Source organism: Peromyscus leucopus, chromosome 1 (assembly GCF_004664715.2).
Source record: "Peromyscus leucopus breed LL Stock chromosome 1, UCI_PerLeu_2.1, whole genome shotgun sequence".
Taxonomy (NCBI): Eukaryota; Metazoa; Chordata; class Mammalia; order Rodentia; family Cricetidae; genus Peromyscus; species Peromyscus leucopus.
The window spans coordinates 56348471-56354382 of NC_051063.1; the positions used below are offsets into that span (position 1 = coordinate 56348471).

Genomic DNA, 5912 nt, shown 5'->3' on the forward strand with positions numbered 1-5912 from the left:
ATCTGCCTGTCTCTGCCTCTCAAGTGCTGTGATCAAAGGTATGCACCACCACTGTCCAGTTCTCCTTTTGATTTTTCTTCCTCCACTGGGTCTTATCTCACAATATAAGCCTAGGCTCACTTAGAATTTGAAGCAATCCTCCTGCCTCACCCCCTAGAGTGAAGGGATTACTGGTATACACTAGCTTCCTACTTTGGCAATTCTAAGTAAACAAGACAATAATAAATCATGGTATGGAACCTGGAGGCTGGAGAGGTAGAGTTTTTGAGAAGCCCATGCATCCAATCTCAGGCTGCAAAACTAATTGGCAGTGACAGCTGAGCACTTGAGATCCAAATGTGTTCTGATGCAATTTCCAAACTGAACACACGACTCTCAGCTAGGTTTGGTGTTGGAGCCCTGTCATCCCAGGACTCAGGAAGATGAGACTGAAGATCAGATATGTGGTCATCCCTGGCGAACAGTCAGTTCCAGGTCATCCTGGACTATGAGACCCAGTTTCAAAACAAAGCTGGGCACGGTGATGCACATCTTCAATCCCAGCACTCAGGAGGCAGAGGCAGGCGGATCTCTGTGAGTTCAAGGCCAGCCTGGTCTACAGAGGGAGATCCAGGACAGCCAGAGTTACATAGTGAGACCCTGTCTCAGCATATACACACACACACACACACCACCAACAACAAAAACCTCTTCATGTTTACACGGACAAAGATGTGTCAAAGATTACTTCACACATCAGAAGGTACCTGCAGTGAAATGCTGATGTTAACAGAACTAGAGAGATAAGCACTTAGAGGTAGTAAAAACTGCTGGGGGCTGGAGGGATGGTCCAGCGGTCAAGAGAACTTGCTGCTCTTCAAGAGGACAGTTCAGCTCCCAGCATCCCTGTCAAGCAAGCTCACAGCCATGTAACTCCAGACACGGGTGATCCACGAGCCTCTTCTGGTCTCCCACACACAGACACAAATGCCTACACACAAATAAAAGTAAGATTTTTTTTTTTAAGTGCTAGAATAAGATAGCTAAGTTACATACAAAAATAGCTACTGTCACCCCCTGACAAACCCATAACCTTGGTCACTTTTTTGGATCTATAGGACTGTTAACATTCCATCAGCCCCCTTGTTGTGATCCGGACTCCTCAGTGGTAAATGAATCGTTGAGATATCTTCCCTGAAGTCCCAAAGAGCTCCCTTTGGCCAGCCTTGAGATTGACACTCATCTTCCTGCCCCCCCCCCCCAACTCAGGGTTTCTCTATGTCATCCTGGCTGTCCTGGAACTCACTCTGTAGACCAAGCAGACCTTGAACTCACAGAGATCCACCTGCCTCTGCCTCCCGAGTGCTGGGATTAAAGGCCTGCGCCACCACTGCCCGGCCAAGCCTGGTTCTGTATTTTCATATTTTGGTTGTGATATTTCACTTAGTGAAGACGTATTTAATCTCTAAAGCTTTTCTGCCCTTTCTGATTACTCTTGGTATCTTGGGCTCTCGGAGTTCCTGGTCAGAGAAGGGTCAATTCTAGGCTGGCCACATCGCTGGTGGCAGTGGTGTGAACTTGAACATACCCTGGGCCCTTCACACAGGAGCCTCATCTTCCAGCAGATCAAGCCAGACAGATCTCCCTAAGGTTGAGGAGTGGGTGGCGGTGCCCTTATCGCCACACCTTGAAGGACGTGCTGGGACATCCTTCTTAAGGACAGACAGAGTCACATGGTCAAGGCCTTCTCAGGCCGCTCTAGGCTAGGGCAGCAGAGAAGAGCCGAGAGGACAGCCGATCCTTAGAGGCCTGGGGAGCCCAAGGGAGTCCTGAGTTTATTCAGAAGGCCATGGAAGGAGCAGGACGTACGTTGTCTTGTGGAGGCGTCCTGGAGGCAGACAGTGTGAGGCTCAAGGAAAAAAGTAGTGGGTACAGTGGAGACAGAATTAGGAGGCCTAAGGCTGGGAGAGGGCGTCACCTAGGATGGAGCATGTCACCTGGGGAGGAGCATGTCACCTGGGGAAGTGGACTTCACCTGGGGAGGAGGGCTTTCCCAGGGAAGGAGCAGAAGAGCACAGTCAGCAGGAGCTGAGCCATGGAGGATTAATGGATGAGGATGGGAAGGAGACCCTGCTTCTTTTCCCTGAGTCCCCAGGAATGTCATCTTCACAGGATTCTTTTGTTTGTTTGTTTGTTTTTTGAGACAGTCTTATATCACTGTGTAGCCCTGGCTGGCCTGGAACTCACTCTGTAGACCGGACTGGGCTCGAACTCACAGAGACCTGCCTCTGCCTCCCGAGTGCTTACCGCCACACGGGTCCAGCCTTCACAGGCTTCTTCACAGCACTGCTTCCCCTGACTGTCAGCCCCGATCGGATCCTGTTGAGATCCAGCAGGTGACAGGGCCAGTCTTCCGGGTCTCAGCGCAGGGGGAGCAGGAGGCTCTTAGTTCTACCAGCAGGCAGCCTTCTGCCTTTGCTGCACAGAGTCCCAGGCTGGGGAGGGGAGACCTCAGTGCAGAAAGGGGCTCTAGAAGGAGTGACCCTGGGGTCCCCAGACCATGCACTGGGGAAAACGGATGCCCAGAGGTGTCTCCAAGCCCAGAGCAGCCAGGAGTGGTTGGCGGAAGAGTGGTTTCCCATGGGAATGGGATGCAAGGCTCAGCTTGAGAGTAACTCAGGCAGTGGTGTCCAACCTTTAGATGCTGTGACATGAGGCTGTCAGCTACAATTGTGTTTTGTTGCATTTGTAGTTATCCTGGGACACATGACCACTGAACTACAGGTTAGGTGTGACTGCTGAGCCTCTCTGCTCTGCCTCCCAGACAGCACCCGTCCTGCACCCTTGTGGTGCTTTAAGTGGGGTCTCAGTGCCTCCAGCTGGCTCCCAGCTCTCCCTCCACGTCCAGCTCGCTCTCTTGCTCTCTCTCTCTCTCTCTCTCTCTCTCAATATCTTTCTTTAAAAAAAATACTTATTTTTACATGTATTGGTGTTTTGCTTGTATGCAAGTCTGTGTGAGGGAGATGAATTTGGAATTGGGAGTTAGGCTGTAACTGGAGTTATAGGTAGCTGTGAGCTGGCATGCTGGGTGCTGGGAATTGAACCCGGGTCCTCTGGAGGAGCAGCCAGTGCTCTCAACCGTTGGGCCATCTCTCCATCCCCGTCCCGTGATATTTCTTGTCCAGAGCAGGGGGCTCTCCTTGGGATTCGCTGTTTGCTGCCAATGATCTGCTCCTCCCGGATCCTTTGCGAACCCTTCCCAGGCTGCCCGATAGGGGCGCTCGAGGCCCCTCTGCTCCTCCGCAGTGCGGTTCCTAGTGGCGGAAGGGCACACCCTTTTTAGCTGGCTTCCTCTTCAAGGCGTCACTTGTTGCCTTGGGAAAGGTTTAAGGCTTTGCTCCATCTGGCCTTCTGGACTACGGCACATGTGTGGAGCAAGTCAGTCCTAGGACAACTTGGAAGGATCCATTTTCTCTTTCTACCATGTGGGGCCTGGGAATTGAATCCAGGCTCTTAGACCTGGAGGAAAGCGCCCTTATTCTCCCCAGTCCTCTTCCAACTGCTGTTTGGCTCCTCTGTGAGAGTCTAAGCTCCAGGGAAGCAGCAGCCTCGGCTTCTCCTGCCCTAGTGTTAGCAGCCATGCTCCATGAAGCTCTGCCCCCGTTCATCTGACCCACACAAAGAGCTGATTCAGGGCTGCAGAGATGCTCAGCGGGGAAGAGCAGTTCTTGCTCTTGCAGAGGATCTGGGTTCTGTTCCCAGCACCAGATGGTGGTTCACAAGCATCTATAACATCAGTTCCAAAGGATACCTGTGCGGTGATATTTTAATTGTGCTGAAGTGTGATTTTATTTGTATGTTAATAAATAAAGTTTTGCCGGATGGTGGTGATGGCGGCGGCAGCGGCGGTGGCGGCGGCGGTGGCGCACGCCTTAAATCCCAGCACTTGGGAGGCAGAGGCAGGCAGATCTCTGTGAGTCCAAGGCCAGCCTGGTCTACAAAGCAAGTTCCAGGAAAGGCGCAAAGCTACACAGAGAAACTCTGTCTCGAAAAACAACAAATAAATAAATAAATAAATAAAGTTGCCTGGAGATCAGTGGTCACATAGTGAGGTCACATAGCCATAAAGAGGAGTCTGGCAGTGGTAGCACATGCCCTTCATCTGATCACATGGCAGGCAGAGTCTCTGTGTGGTCAAGGTCACAGGCAAGCGTGGTGACACAGCCTTTAATTCTAGTACCAACCATAGAGACCCAGTATAGATATGATAAGATGAAAGGGTAGATTAATGAACTTACTTTTAAATACCTGCTTCTGGCTTTCTCAGGCATTGCACACATATGGTACATATAAACATGGGCAGGTAGAGAAAGCAGGCCTGAGGTATGACTCTCCCCATCTTGAACGAAAAAGCATCCCAGTATCACGGAGGCAGCTTTGTTCTGGCAGGTTTGAGTTAGAAACCCTGGAGCATGTCTCACATAGGGGTGCCATGGCTGTCCATCCCTGCAGCGGCTTTCCTAAGGAAGCCTGGAGCTTGTTGACGTCAGCAGATCAGCTCGGAGCAGGAAGCCAGGGGATGAGTCAGTGCAGAGCGTGACTCAGGGCTGCGCAGCTGCTGTCGGATGTGCCTGCTCAGCTGGAGGAAGACGGCATGGGGCCCTCAGGAGGGTGTGGTCTTGGCTTTTGGTTTACAGGGCTGGTGACTGCTTTATTGATTTGGCAATTACAGGGCGGGACACCTCTTCACCTATGCTAAGTAAGCATAGCTGATTTAAACCCCATCATTTGTATTTATTTATTTATTTTTGAGAGAAGTTCTCATTATGGTAGCCTTGGCTGGCCTGGAACTCACTCTGTAGACCAGACTGGCCTGGAACTCACTGTGATTTACTCACATCTGCTTCTCAAGTGCTGGGATTAAAGGCTCACACTCCATGCCCAGCCTGGGTCTATTATTTCTATTTTTAAGGAGGTTTTTGTGTGTCTGAGAAAGGGTCTTCTATAGCCCAGGCTAACCTGGAACTGGTTACGTAGCTGAGGATGACCTTGAACTCCTGATCCTCCAGCCTCAATCTCCTGAGTGCGGGGACTGCAAGCATGACCTGCCATGCCTGGCTTTAAGATATTAACTGTTCAAAGAAGGGTACTTGAATAAGATCCAAGTTCCTGCTACAATCACTTGTTTACAAGAGGTACAGAAGGAGCGTGTATCAGCAAGATATTCTGTAATGTGGAAAATTCCAGGATCAGACAACCCACTTCTTCAGCGAGATCCCAGACAGAGGCATCAGTCAGTCAGAGAGCTGAGTGGGTGCTGTTCGCACTCTGACGAGACAGCATTGCTATCAGCGCTTTTGACTAATAATGTATTTGAAGATTCATGTTAAAAAAATATCGTTGGGAACTGGTGAGATGGCTCAGTGTTTAAGAGCTAGTACTGTTCTTGCAGGGGACTCAAGTTCAGTTCCCAGCACCAACATCAGGCAATTCACAGGCATCAGTAACTCCGGCTTCAGAGCTATCCAACAATGTGTTCGACCTCTGTGGGCACTGGCATTCATGTGCACCTACCTACACACATACACCACCACCACCACACTACTAAAAATAATACAAATAAATCTTTAAAAACATACGTTGTGGGTTGGGGATTTAGCTCAGTGGTAGAGCGCTTGCCTAACAAGCACAAGGCCCTGGGTTCGATCCCCAGCTTAAAAAAAAAATAAGTTGTTGTGGCTGAATACATGATTCAGAGGTTAAGAATCCAGGTTCTTGCTGGGTAGTGGCACACGCCTTTAATCCCAGCACTTGGGAGGCAGAGGCAGGCAGATCTCTGAGAGTTCAAGGTCAACCTGGTCTACATATCAGTTCCAGATCAGTCAGGGTTACAAAACACACACACACACACACACACACACACACACACACAC

General features: G+C 50.2%; 1 non-coding gene across 1 annotated transcript; it reads left to right on the forward strand.

Moving 5' to 3' along the window:
• Positions 1–5633: 5633 nt before the first annotated feature.
• Positions 5634–5700, forward strand: Trnav-aac. Its single transcript has one exon. It is a non-coding gene; the product is annotated as a tRNA-Val (tRNA).
• Positions 5701–5912: the final 212 nt, after the last annotated feature.